At 42.8% G+C, this 15,399-nt stretch overlaps 1 protein-coding gene across 1 annotated transcript in view; it reads left to right on the top strand.

Moving 5' to 3' along the window:
• DLC1 (DLC1 Rho GTPase activating protein) overlaps window positions 1-15,399 on the top strand; it is a 569,878-nt gene that overhangs the window by 169,755 nt on the left and 384,724 nt on the right. The gene's annotated exons all lie outside the window — the stretch shown is intronic.

Raw genomic sequence — 15,399 nt, 5'->3', positions numbered from 1 at the left:
TTTCATGTGTTGCTCCCTATTTTCAGTCTTTTCTTTCATATGTAGCAACCCCTATTTCATGTCCAGGTGCCCCCTTAGGCTGCAGCCACCCAAGGCCCGAGCCTTGGTGGCCTTTCCAGAAATCCAGCCCTGCACATGTTGGTAGGAAGTTGGTTTACTTTCATTCATCCTTCTAAAGAGCCGCTATCTTCATTCTGAGATGAGGAGAATTATCTGTTCTCCAATTAGGCTCTTTCTTAAAGGGGTTCTTTCGCGAAAAAAGTAGGCAGTTAAAAAATGTGACAGATGACAGGTTTTGGGCCAGTCCATCTTTTTAAGGGGGATTCTCAGGGCTTTCTTTGTTTTCAACAGCATTTCCTGAACAACAGTTGCAAAATCTAACTGACATAATAGTGTGCAAGTGATTAGGGAGGCCGGCTGGTATCTTGCTATTTTGGCAGTTAAACTGCTGTTCAGGAAAAGCTGTTGAAAACAAAGAAAGCCCTGAGAATCCCCCTTAAAAAGATGGACTGGCCCAAAACCTGTCATCTGTCACATTTGCCTACTTTTTTCACGAAAGAACCCCTTTAAGGCTCGTACACATACTCTTAAAAAAACTGCCTGATTGTCATCCGACTTTTGTCCTTTTTAGACTATTGGACGACAATCAGGTGTGTGTGTGCATGCAAATGACTTGACGGCGACTGATAACAGGCGTTGCGCCCCATCCAACTGTCAAATCTATGTTGGCCTATGGTCAACTGATATTGTGCAGTTGGTCAATGTGTACAAGTTGTTTGTACGACTGTTAAATGACTTGTACTTGTTTTCAATGCATAGTCCGTTGTTCCGCTATCGTGCACAGTATGTAAATGAGTTGGTCGTTTATCAGTCCGGGTGTGTAGACATACAGGTCGTGCGGTACCTCAGGTCGTATGGTTCATTGTATCGCACAGGTGGTCATTTGCATGTTGTGCACTTGTTGAACGTGTGTAGGTAGCTCTACTCTTACATCACCTGAGCCATGCAGACCAACCTCAGTCTGCCCAGCCAATCAAATCGGTCAGTTTTTATATTCGGTGGCTCTTCTGTAATTAACAAACGTTTGCAACCACACAGCTGATAACTTTCTCTAGGTAGCAGTAAAAACTCTATCTATTTATCTGTTTACTTCATAGTTACATAGTTACATAGTTATTTTGGTTGAAAAAAGACATACGTCCATCGAGTTCAACCAGTATAAAGTACAACACCAGCCTGCTCCCTCACATATCCCTGTTGATCCAGAGGAAGGCGAAAAAACCCTTACAAGGCATGGTCCAATTAGCCCCTAAAGGGAAAAATTCCTTCCCGACTCCAGATGGCAATCAGATAAAATCCCTGGATCAACATCATTAGGCAAGTAATTGTAGCCATGGATGTCTTTCAACGCAAGGAAAGCATCTAAGCCCCCTTTAAATGCAGGTATAGAGTTTGCCATAACGACTTCCTGTGGCAATGCATTCCACATCTTAATCACTCTTACTGTAAAGAACCCTTTCCTAAATAAATGGTTAAAACGTTTTTCCTCCATGCGCAGATCATGTCCTCCAGTCCTTTGAGAAGGCCTAGGGACAAAAAGCTCATCCGCCAAGGTATTATATTGCCCTCTGATGTATTTATACATGTTAATTAGATCCCCTCTAAGGCGTCTTTTCTCTAGACTAAATAAACCCAGTTTATCTAACCTTTCTCGATAAGTGAGACCTTCCATCCCACGCATCAATTTTGTTGCTCGTCTCTGCACCTGCTCTAAAACTGCAATATCTTTTTTGTAATGTGGTGCCCAGAACTGAATTCCATATTCCAGATGTGGCCTTACTAGAGAGTTAAACAGGGGCAATATTATGCTAGCATCTCGAGTTTTTATTTCCCTTTTAATGCATCCCAAAATTTTGTTAGCTTTAGCTGCAGCTGCTTGGCATTGAGTACGATTATTTAACTTGTTGTCAATGAGTACTCCTAAGTCCTTCTCCAAGTTTGATGTCCCCAACTGTATCCCATTTATTGTGTATGGTGCTAGACCATTAGTACGTCCAAAATGCATGACCTTACATTTGTCAACATTGAATTTCATCTGCCATGTATGTGCCCATATAGCCATCCTATCCAGATCCTGTTGCAATATGACACTATCTTCCTGAGAGTTGATGATTCTACACAATTTTGTATCATCTGCAAAAATAGCAACATTGCTCACTACTGCATCTACTAGGTCATTAATAAATAAATTGAAGAGCACTGGACCCAGAACAGACCCCTGTGGGACCCCACTGCTAACAGTCTCCCATTTTGAGTACGATCCATTGACCACAACTCTTTGTTTTCTGTCCATTAGCCAGTTCCCTATCCATGAACACAGACTCTTCCCCAGTCCTTGCATCCTCAACTTTTGCACCAGACTTTTGTGGGGAACAGTGTCGAAGGCCTTTGCAAAGTCCAAGTATATCACATCTACAGCATTCCCAATATCCATATTAGCATTCACTACCTCATAAAAGCTGAGCATGTTAGTCAAACAGGACCTGTCTTTAGTAAACCCATGTTGATGCTGAGAAATAAGATTATTTTCTACTATGAAGTCATGTATAGTATCTCTTAGTAACCCCTCAAATAGTTTGCATACAACTGATGTTAAACTTACAGGTCTATAATTTCCTGGATCAGATTTTTTGCCCTTCTTAAATAATGGGAAAACGTGGGCTGTACGCCAATCCACTGGGACTCTGCCAGTTGCAAGAGAGTCACAAAAGATAAGATAAAGGGGTTTATCTATAACTGAACTTAATTCCCTTAGGACCCGAGGATGCATGCCATCCGGGCCAGGTGCCTTGTCTATTTTTAATTTATTTAGTCTTGCCTTCACTTCTTCCTGCGTTAAGTATTTCATATTACAGTTAGAAGATTGAGACTCTTCTGCCTCTGTAGTTTGCAACAGTGCTGTTTCTTTTGTGAAGACAGAAGCAAAGAAAGCATTTAATAACTCTGCCTTACCTTGGTCATCCACCATTGAGTTCCCATCCTCATCCTTTAGGAGTCCTATACAGTCAACCTTTCTTTTTTTAGAGTTAATGTACTTGTAAAACTTTTTTGGGTTAGATTTGATATCCTTAGCGATTTGTTTTTCAGCTTCAATCTTTGCCTGCCTAATTTCTTTTTTACAATTTTTATTGCACTCCTTATAATTGCTTAGTGCAGCCTTGGTCCCCTCCTGTTTTAAGACCTTATAGGCATTCTTTTTCCTCTTCATTTTATCTTTAACCTTCCTATTCATCCATAGAGGCCTTTTTTTATTCCTAGACATTTTGTTTCCATATGGGATATACATACTACAGTATTGATTGAGTATAAGTTTAAAAGCTTGCCATTTCCCTTCAGTGTCTTCCCCTTGTAGTACATTATCCCAGTTCACCAAACTTAGTGCCTGCCTAATTTGAGTGAACTTTGCTTTTCTAAAATTCATAGTTTTAGTGGTCCCGCTGCCCCTTGGCCTATCAGTCACCAGATCAAACGTTATCATGTTGTGATCACTATTTCCCAAATGTTCTTGAACCTGCACATTTGATACATTATCTGGTCTATTAGAAATGATCAGATCCAGTAACGCATGCCCCCTAGTTGGTTCAGTTACCATTTGAGTCAAGTAATTGTCCTGTAGTGCTGCCAGAAATCTGCTGCTTTTACCAGAATGGGTAGCCTCAATACTCCAGTCAATGTCTGGAAAGTTGAAGTCGCCCATAATTATGACCTCATTTTTACCTGCAGCTTTTTCAATCTGCTGTAGTAATCGCAGTTCTGCAGCTTCATTAATAAGAGGTGGCCTGTAGCATACCCCAATAAGCAATTGGCAACTTTTATTTCCACCATGAATATTTACCCAAACGGACTCCACATCTTCGCAATCTTCCTCCATCTCATCGTTGAGGACAGCTGTAAGAGAATTCTTAACAAAGAGACAAACCCCTCCACCTTTTTTCCCTGTTCTATCCCTCCTAAACACATTGTATCCTTTTAAATTAGCTATCCAGTCATGGCTTTCATCCATCCATGTCTCGGTTATTCCCACAATGTCATAGCCTTTGTCATTCAGAATGAACTCTAGTTCGTCTATTTTATTTGCAAGGCTCCGAGCATTGGTTACCATGCACTTTATATTTTTACCACCACATTTACCAATTTTGTTTACATGAATTTGGCTACTTGAATTTTTACCAACCTCCTTAATCTTTACACTGTCCCCACCCCCCTCTCCACCCTCCATAATGATAGGTTCCCACTGTCTTTTTACCTCATCTTGTCTACGTATTGAGACTTTATCCTCCCGCCTCCCCCCAGATCCTAGTTTAAAATCTCCTCCAACCGTTTAGCCATCTTCTCCCCCAATGCAGCTGCACCCTCCCCATTAAGGTGCAGCCCATCCCTGCTGTAGAACCTGTAGCCGACTGCAAAGTCTGCCCAGTTCTCCAGGAACCCAAACCCTTCCTTCCTACACCAATTTCTCAGCCACTTATTTAACTCCCTAAGCTCCCTCTGTCTCTCAGATGTAGCACGTGGCACTGGCAGTATTTCAGAAAACACCACCTTGGAGGTCCTTGCTTTAAGTTTATCTCCAAGTACCTGAAAATCCTTTTTGAGGACCTTCCATCTCCCACTAACTTTGTCATTGGTGCCAATGTGTACCATGACAGCCGGGTCTTCCCCAGCCCCACCCACAACTATACTTCCAAAAAGAATACTTTAGGACACCATCACATTTTGGTATAAATGGCTACATCATTTATTTTAATAACTGTGTCTTTAGCCCACCTGTGTTGGTATCAAAATAAGGAACGGTGATGTAACATTGAAATGTATGAAGCTGTACAGAATGTGAGACACGGACCCCCAAATAAACCTCTCCACTCTCATACAGTATCTGATCTAGAGATGGCCTGAACGGTTCGCCGGCAAACGGTTCCCGGCGAACTTCGGTGGTTCGCGTTCACGGGGAACTGGGAACTTTTGCGGAAGTTCGATTCACCCCCATAGTGCATCATTAGGGTCAACTTTGACCCTCTACATCACAGTCAGCAGGCACAGGGTAGCCAATCAGGCTACACTCCCTGCTGGAGCCACTCCCCCCCTTGTAAAAGGCAGGCAGCATCAGGCTTTTCACTCACTCGTTTGCCTGCAGTAATTAGAGAAGGGAGAACTGCTGTGCAGAGACCTATAGAGAAAGCTTAGTTAGGCTCTTGTAGGCTTGTAAGCTTGCTCCTTGCTGATTCTTATTGCTAAAAAAGCACCCCTTTAACAGCTCTTTTGAGAGCTAATCCTGTTCTTGTGATCTATTTTTTTTTTCTGTGGCCCACTTTCATTATATACAGCCCTGTCAGTCAGTCGCAGCTGGCCTTTGGCCCCTTGGTGGTATAATTACTACTGTGCCAGGTGCACATTATAATACCCATCACTGCGTATACCTACTTGTTGTTCCCTTCAGTGCACCCACCTACCTACGTGAGCACACGCAGTGTCAATGTGCCCGTCCGGTACCTGTCTGTGTGTGACAGGTGCACATTATAGTACCCATCACTGCATATACCTACCTGTTGTTCACAATGCACCCACCTACCTATGGGAGCGCACGCAGTGTCACTGTGCCTGTCCGGTACCTGTCTGTGTGTGACAGGTGCACATTGTAATACCCATCACTGCATATACCTACCTGTTGTTCACAGTGCACCCACCTACCTACGTGAGTTCACGCAGTGTGATATACCACTCCGTGCATGACTGTTAACTGTGTGATTGCACATTGTATTAGTCAAGTCAGTGCATACCTTTCACTTCATCCCTCCCAATATGGAAAAACCAAAAGGCAGAGGCAGGTCACCTGGCAGGTCTGTTCGAGGTCGCGCTGTCGTGATTTCGTGCAGCCTTCGTCCAAAGTACAGTGTTCAGAAGAAGGCACGTGCCATCAACCCCCAATATTGTCAGGACGTAGTTGACTGCTTAACACAGACCACCTCATCTTTCTCAGCTTCCGCACGGAAGCGTGACATATCTTCCTCCTCCTGCTCTGATTCTGGCACCCCACTTAACACTCAGTTGGCTGCCGCCACCACCAAAGTGCCATCACCCCAGGGCTCAGCGGTGTGGAAATTTTTTTGTGTGTCTGCCTCAGATGAGAGCAATGCTATCTGTACTCTCTGCCACCGAGCAGTGGAAAGACCAAGACCCACGTAGGGACAACTACCTTACGAAGGCACATGATTACAAAGCACAAACTGCAATGGGATGACCACCTGAGGAAAAGCAGCACACAAAAGCAAAGCCACACACCGCAGTGGAAGATACCAGGCCGCAAATTTTTCTCAAAAAGGCGATACCTAAACTGTACCATGATGTTGAAAGGCAAGTGGTAAATCTCTGGCACACAGCGTTGGGTCAAGGGTCCATCTGACCACGGATGCCTGGTCTGCAAAGCACCCTCAGGCCTGCCCGAAGACTAAGTCAGTCCTCACACACAGCATCTCTGCCTGCACGCCGTGTGACTGCCTGCCCCAAGACTAAGTCGCTCCCTGCTCCTTTGCCAACAGCATGCCTGCTGCCTTCCTTGGATGTGTGGTGGTAGCCGTTCCTGCTCCTTAGCCCACAGCATGCCTGCTGCCTTCCTTGGATGCGTGGTGGTGGTAGCCGTTTCTTAGGCTCCCACTCCGGACCAGAATTGGTACTGAACAGCCAGCAGAAAATGTAATTTAAAAAAAATAGATGTAAGCTTTAACAATGGTAGAGAAAGAACCATTAAAAGTTGACAAGGCAGTCAGACATTACCTGATATCACTGAGGAAGAGCAATCTTGCCATGGTATGCACCAGTCCAGTACGGCTGTCACAACACAAACAGCTGTTTGCGGTGCATTACACAGTGAGTTTGGTGTGTCAGTGTGAAGCAGTACTCTAATTATACGCCCTGATTGATGTATAAACAGGCAAGATGTTTTAAAGCACTTTAGGCCTGCAATTTAGCATTCAATGTGTTTTCTGCCCTTAAAACGCTGCTTTGCATCAAATCCAGATTTTTCGCCTATCCCACTCATCAATGCAAAAACTCAGATGTTAGACCCTTTGAAACATCTTTTCCATCACTTTTGTAGCCAGCATAAGTGTTTCTAGTTTTCAAAGTTCGCCTCCCCTTTGAAGTCTATTGCGGTTCGCGGAAGTTTGCACAAACCAAACTTTTGCAGACATTCGCGTTAGCGGTTCGCGGACCAAAAATTGGAGGTTCGGGCCATCTCTAATATGATCTCCACAGTGAAGCAAATCTGCCATAGAGAGTCGCTATATAATATATAGAGAAATAAGGGAACAACACCTCCACAATCTCCCAACTGTCAATTCTTATTAGGAATTGGCTGAGTTATATCCCTCCAAATAGGAGGCAGTGCAACCGTGCGAATGCATAAAAAGGATTGGTTTAAGGCACTGTTTATAATTAATCACTTTATTCAATTGGAAAAATTGGATGAGATAAGGATAAGCTTATGCATGCAAAAAATGGTACAAAAATACAATAAAACAATGTTAAAAAAGCCTCAGCTTATCAATACTGTCACTATAATAATGGCTGCTATAGAAATAGAATACAGTGGCCACTGTACACACACAGACCATCCTGTACACTCATACTCCACCCACATCACCTAGGCCGGCAAAAAAAGGGAGAGTCCATGAAGGAAGCAAAGACCATATATATCCTTCAGGGTTCCTTTACTCTTTTTAGGATTCAAAGTTAACTGTCTGCATGAACAAGTTGAGTGAATCACCGTTTCCAGGGATCACAAGCACAGTACATATCCACAAACAGAGCATAAGTCGATAGATAGAGCACACTATTCCTGGGCTCACAAGAGAAATTGCATAGCCATTGATGAAACGTGCAGCATAAGCTTGACAAGCACATAGGGCAGTGCTAAGGAGCGGGGGAGCCAAAGTTCAGCTAAGCAAGCAGATAGACATATATTACATGCAAATCAATGCAGGAACGCTCTCACCCACGCTGTTTCCAGACAAAGATGTCGCTGGTTAACGCTGTCCTAGAAGCTCCGCTCACCGTGGACCATAACATATGCAGATGGGATCCCGTGGTGTAACACTTAGTAAATGCAGCCTGAGTTCCAGCCAGGCCATTCAGCGGTTAAGGACGCTAGAAGCAGCATTCCATGCGGGCTGTAGTTAGGTCAGCAGCCATGACAGCACGTAAGCCACGCCCCCCTACGCGTTTCACGTCAAGGGCAGACGTTTCTTCAGGGTGTGGCTTCAGAGTCGCTATATAGGTCACTTAATGGTTAGTAATGAAAAGATGGGCAATATAAAAGTTAGGACTGTGAGACAACTATCCCTATTGCTCAAAAAACAATAGCAAATTAAGTTTTAGGCACATATTAGTCCAACATATAAAATCAAAACTTTAGTACTACAGCATTCAGTTATACTTAAGATCCACTATATGGGGCCATATGCAATTCACTTTTTCACCTGAGTTTTCTCCTAGGTGATATTTTCACAACTTGTAAATAAAATACCTTTTACACTACCAACAAACAAATAAATACTCTGAATAATTTCCGCAGTACTTTTTCACCTACTTTTTGAACTTTATCCATTGCAAAGTGCTAAAAAGTTAATTAAAATTGAAGATGAAAAATTATCTCCTAGGAGAAAACTCAGGAGAAAAAGTGAATTGCATATGGGCCATTGTGTTCTACCGTGAAATAACCATTTTTTTATATAAAGAAATAATTCAGTTTTTGACATTTTCCAACAAATAGGAATGGTCGGAAAATAGACTTTCCGCAGCAGTAATCAGAAATCTGATCTCTGAAATCGGTATTCTTTGGAAATACCACATTTCTGCACCTCAGAAAATTTTACCCCAATCACAGAGCTCGGACCAATCACAGTCTGCAGAATTTTTCAGTGGAAATTTAAATACCACAGACATTTTAGACCAATCACAAGGTAGTATCCGAGCCGATTTCCTCAGTAAACTACAACATTCTCTAATTGTTTCAATACTATCATGTATTTCTGAATTTCGAGTGTTGTGATTGGCCTACAATCAGAAATTGTAGGTCAATTACAAGACTACCTAGTTTTACTTGTGATTGGTTTAAAATTTTCATGGTATTCAAATCTCTACTGAAAAATTATTCAGCCTGTGACTGGTCCAGTGCTTTTGACAGAGAATTCAGTAGTGTATGAAGGATGTCCGCATCATAGTGGACATCCGCAAAATATAACATTCAAAAAAACATATTTTTTTAAAAAAAGTAACTTTATTAACAAAAATTACAAATGAAACCCTTCCTGCGGAAATCAGTAATCAGTATCCAAAAATCGAATTTCTGTGGAAATCCAGGGAATCGGTAATTGGCATCTTCAGAAATCTGCATTTCTGACCATCCCTAGCAACAAAGAGTAGCCAAGAATACATATGAACAGAGAATACTATGGGCTTGATTCACAAAGCGGTGCTAACCTACTTAGCACGTCTAAAGTCTTTAGACACGCTAACCAGGGTGCTAAGTAGGTTAGCACCGGATTTCTCAATCAGATCGTGCGCTAACTTTAAAGTTTTACGCGCGCAAAGTTTTACGCGCGCTAAGTCCTATAGGCTTTAATGGGCACTTCGCGCGGTGCGCCCTGTGCTCTGTGCAGTACGCGCGTAAAGTTTTACGCGCATAAAGTTTTGCGCGCGTAAAGTTTTATGCGCGAAAAGTTTGTTTAGACGTGCTAAGGGGGTTTTCACAGGCGTGCTAACAGTTAGCACCGCTTTGTGAATCAAGCCCAATATGTCTCCCTGAGCAGGTGTGTTTTGGAATAAACTCGCTCCATGCCATGATCAAATACATAAATAGTAGAGTTGGGCCGAACGGTTCGCCGGCGAACGTGGTTCGCGCGAACTTAGGTGGTTCGCGTGCGGGTGTCGCACGCGAACGTTTTGCGGCAAAAGTTCGCAAAAAATCGGTTCGCCCCATAATGCACCTGAGGGTCAACTTTGACCCTCTACATCACAGTCAGCAGGCCCAGTGTAGCCAATTAGGCTACACTAGCCCCTGGAGCCCCACCCCCCCTTATATAAGGCAGGCAGCGGCGGCCGTTATGGCCACTCGTGTGCCTGCATTAGTGAGAGTAGGGCGAGCTGCTGCAGTCTCTCATAGGGAAAGATTAGTTAGGCTTAACTTCTTCCTGGCTGCATACCTGTTCTGTTCAGTGAGCCCTCAGCCCACTGCATACCTGTACTGTGATCCTGCCACTGCATACCTGTTCATTGATCCTGCCACTGCATACCTGTTCAGTGATCCTGCCAGTGCATACCTGTTCATTGATCCTGCCACTGCATACCTGTTCAGTGAACCCGCCACTGCATACCTGTTCTGTTCAGTGAACAGTTTGGTGTGTCAGTGTGAAGCAGTACCTTAATTACACTACCTGATTGATGTATACACATGCAAGATGTTTTAAAGCACTTTAGGCCTGTCATTTAGCATTCAATGTGATTTCTGCCCTTAAAACGCTGCTTTGCGTCAAATCCAGATTTTTCCCGGGGACTTTTGGCATCTATCCCACTCCGCCATGCCCCCCTCCAGGTGTTAGACCCCTTGAAACATCTTTTCCATCACTTTTGTGGCCAGCATAATTTTTTTTTTTTCAAAGTTCGCATCCCCATTGAAGTCTATTGCGGTTCGCGAACTTTAACGCGAACCGAACCTTCCGCGAAAGTTCGCGAACCCGGTTCGCGAACCTAAAATCGGAGGTTCGGCCCAACTCTAATAAATAGTAGAAGTTCAGTCTTAGTTCAGTCTTCAGTGACCATTATTGAGGCAATAACCACAAGTCATATGGTCTGTGTTGAAGAAGGGTCAGCAACTGGCAGGAGTGGAGATGCGGCAGGAATTCGACTGTAGAGGTGTTGGAGGCATACTGGAGCTGTGATGGAAACGTAACTAGGAGTGTGGCAGTGGTGGTGTTCATTCATTTTGGTCAAAAAAAATTTCTTTAAAGGGAACCAAGCACCACTTTTTTTCTTCAAAAGATCACCTTGATGCTCTTCAAAGTAGCTCACCTGAATAAGGTAGCTGACCGGTGCACTTTCCCTGCAGGTTCACCACTCCTGCTCCATAAGATCCACAATCAATAAGGAAAAGACACTCCACAGGCTTCAAACTTTTGTTTGTTTTATTGCGAGCAAGGACACATACATGTTATGGGTCACCACTTGAGGAAGGGTCAGGTGACCCGTAACATGTATGTGTCCTTGCTTGCAATAAAACAAACGAAAGTTTGAAGTCTGTGGAGTGCCTTTTGCTTATTGATTGTGCCACTTTTTTTCTGCAGTTTCTCCAGGTTTCTAATAGCTATAGGAGCTGCCATGTCCCCCTCCCTTTTTTGCTGCCCATTATTTTTCCAGGGTAAGGTGTAAAGATAGCATCTGCGAGTTCTGTAAAATCTTTGAAGCACAGTATCCTATCTCTCCACAATTCCCCCCCCCCCCCCCCCCACATGAAAGCTTTTGTTTGCTCTCTGCTAATGTGTGCAATAAAATAATTACCGTACATCAGTCCTTATCTGACAAAATTTCTGCGGCCGGGTAGGCTTCAGGAGCAGGTTAATAAAAGCCTCTGCTAAACTTTTAAATGTAAAAAGAAGAATTGAAATTGAAGTTTTTTTTAATAATGAGCCACATTGTTGGCATGCATTTTCAATGTCCTATTGAGATTCCCTGCGGGCTAAAAATGGTGATTGGTTCACTTTAAAGGGTTCTTTAACCTATATAAAAAAAAAAAAAGATTTCACTTTCCCTGGGGCTTCTTCCGGCGCCCTGCAGGTGTCCTGTCCCGAGCCGGTCCTCAAGGAGCCTCATGTCACCAGGAGCAGGTCCCTTTAGCTCTCTTCGTCTAGCTAGATGACTGCCACTGCACCTGCGCGGCCATGGCTACCGCACCCGCGCAGCCGCGCATCCTCCCTCCCACTTGTGTCTCTGGGAGCTTCTGGCGCTGGACATGATGTCTGCAGGGGGCCGGTAGAAGCCCCAGGTAAGTGAAACTTTTTTTATAGGTTAAAGAAGCCCTTTTGCTCATATAATAAAGCTGAGGGGTAGGGATACCTTCCAAGTTCAGTCATAGCTTATCTTCATATACATCACACCAACATTAAACTGTTACATACATGTTTCCATTCTGATCAACTCATTGTGTGTGTACCATCAAAAGATTACATTTTTGCTGAAATCATTTTTTGTAATAAATAAGATTATTGTGCAGCTGAGCAGAAGTTTACATACTGTTGATGGTGGTTTCTTGAATTCTCTCTGCAGAGAACATCAAGCCTTTACATGTAAACAAATACTGTGTCTATAGCAGTCTTACTGTCATGTGGCTGTCAGATTGTATATAGTAGTTATGTTCTTCACTGTAGTAGTCATAGAGCATCCTCTGTTTACATGATGGAAAGCAGGCAAATGGTCCAGAATTCTGGCAGGATGCATAAACATTTGAATAATTTACTTCATGTAAGTACATGCTTACTTGCCATCACAAGGCCCCATTCTAAGTTCTAAGTGCAGAATTTATTTACACACGGTATTATCCAATTAGGCTGCATTTCTAAGCTACTGGTCTCAATGGTATTTATTTAGACAAACCCAGCAGAAGTATAAAATACAGTATATTTATGGTATAAGTGATTTTACTTCTTCTGGCCATTCTTGTAATGCTTGCATATGCCTTGTTAACGGTCTCTAATCAAAGTGTCTTCATAACGCTTGTACAAAGGTAATAATAATTATTTTTGAAATTGATTTAAAAAAGAATAAATATTCAAGCAGAGCAAACCTGAACTTTACCTAAAACTTTTGGAGAGGGTTGGAAAAAGAGCAGATAAAAGTGAAAATTGGCATTTTATTGCTGTCTGGGTCAATATTGGGGCAAGGACATATATGGGGCATGGCATGTGCGACAGACACTATACCTGCCATATTGCCAGGGGTGTAGTTGTCACCTCTATGAATGGATGAGATGAAGCCAGGGGAAAAGAAGTGGCTTAGGAACAGACGGTCATCATGGACATACCTGTATCTATATGTTACGCCAGTTTGTTATCCTTAACTGAGAACATACCGCCCTATTATGTTATTTAAGGGATATTCTGCCTAGTTTTAGCTGGAGTCTGGAGATATGCTGCTTCACCCCTTTGGGACCAAGGACGTTATAATTACTTCTCCTGTGTGGCTGCCTGCTGGTGGCAGGACGTAACTGTAACGTCCCTGAAGTCCCGCCGCTCCCGACGCGATTGCACACAGCCGAGAGGGGAGATTAAGCTGCCATATGACAGCTGGTATCTCCCCCTCACTGATCAGGAACCATAGTGATTGGCTCCTGATCACATGATCAGTGATCACTGCGATTGCCGCCGATCGTAGTGATCACTGAAGCAGCAGGGATATGTGAGGGAGCAGGCTGATGTTGTACGTTATTTTCTGGTTGAACTTGATGTACGTATGTCTTGTTTCAACCCAAATAACTATGTAATAAGGAAGGAAGAGTACCATACTCACCTCTACTGACGTTCCTCCGGCCATCTTCGCTTCCCCTCCGCTCTGCCCGGCATCCAGCCTTGCTCTGCCTCTCGTGTTGGATGCCAGGGAGAGAGGAGGTGGTGAGAGCTGCTCTTCGCTGGAGCTGGGGAGGAGAGTAATGCCTCCTGCCTATACTGGGGTCATCTATCTATACTGGAGATACCTATGCATAGCTATCTATACTGGGATACCTATGCCTGGCTTTCTATACTGGTGCCACCTTTAACCACTTGAGGACCAGAGGTTTATACCCCCCTAGTGACCAGGCCATTTTTTACAATTTGGCACTTCACAATTTAAACAGTTTATTGGTCAGTCATACAACGTAGTACCCAAATAAATTTTACCCGTTTTTCGTCTCACAAATAGTGCTTTCTTTTAGTGGTATTTGATTGCTGCTGCGATTTTTAGTTATTTATTGTTATTAATTAAAAAAGACATTTAAAAAAAAAAAAAATTTATCCCCCTCCCCCCCCCAATAAAAGAAAGAAAAATTGGCCCTAGACTATGTTACATACACTACACAATACTACAAACATAGTCATATAAGAAGTACGTTTTTTCCAGAGTAAAATTAGCCATAAATTATTATTCTCCTATGTTGCTGTCACTTACAGTAGGTAGTAGGAATCTAACAGAAGCGACAGGTTATGGACTAGTTCATCTCTTCATAGGGGATTCTCAGCAAGTATTTTATTATTTATTAAGATATTCCCTAAAAAGGATTTAAAGAGAACCTGTACTGAGTAAAAATATTTAAAATAAACACATGAGGTAACTTCAAATGAACATTACAGAGTTACCTTGCCATCAGTTCCTCTCAGAAGCTCACCATTTTCTTCTGACAATAATCCCATCCAGTTCTGACAATATTTTGTCAGATCTGAAATAGATCAGTTGCTGTCAGTAAAATATCAGTTGCTGTCAGTTATAGCTGAGAGGAAAACGGATGTACCAGGTAATGTTCATGTTTCCCTATGGCTCAAGTGGGCGATGTTACAGTTTAACTGTGTGCTGACCAGAAAGCTGTTATGGGGTAATGGCTATTTTCAAAATGGAGGACAGAAAATTCCCTTGATCATAGTGAACAAATAGGACGCGGGACAGGAGAAAGACACTGAGGAGTAGACTACATGGAAGGTAAGTATGACTTGTGTATGCTTATTTTCACTTTTATTTTCAGTACAGGTTTTCTTTAAACAATGATGCTGGCCGGCTTCCCTGCTTGCTACACAGTTTTTTGGCAGTTGGACAGAGCAACTGCCATTCACGAAGTGCTTTTGAAAATAAATAAATCCTTCAGAATCCCCCCATGAAGAGATGTATGTGCACATGGGGGATTTATCCTGTCCCCACTCAGGCTAAGAAGTCGCTCTCCGTAGAATAAGGAAAAAGGGTGAGACACACTCATCCACCAGATCAACTGTATGAGATGTACAGAGGCGCCAGTAGACAATAAAATATTTTAAACAGCTTAAAAATGGGGGTATAGGTGGACTTACCTCCCTACAGATGACATGACAATGTTGTTGTAAAGGAAATACAAATTTATTTATTTTAAAAAGAAGAAGCTGGAACAGCGTCAGGACGGGTTATAGCGCCTCTGTGTAGATTTAGGCTGAGTTCACAATGTTGCAACCTGCATTCTACACATCGCAATTGATCTCAAAATCAGCATCTTGCGGTATTGTACACATCGTCATTGTTTTGTAATGCAGACATAGGCCTCAATTCACTAAACTTATCTCCTGTCTTTAATAACTCTTC

The sequence above is a fragment of the Hyperolius riggenbachi genome, chromosome 1 (assembly GCF_040937935.1).
Source record: "Hyperolius riggenbachi isolate aHypRig1 chromosome 1, aHypRig1.pri, whole genome shotgun sequence".
Classification (NCBI taxonomy): domain Eukaryota; kingdom Metazoa; phylum Chordata; class Amphibia; order Anura; family Hyperoliidae; genus Hyperolius; species Hyperolius riggenbachi.
The sequence above is the reverse complement of the archived record's forward strand: the minus strand, read 5'-3'. Positions and strand labels throughout refer to the sequence as shown.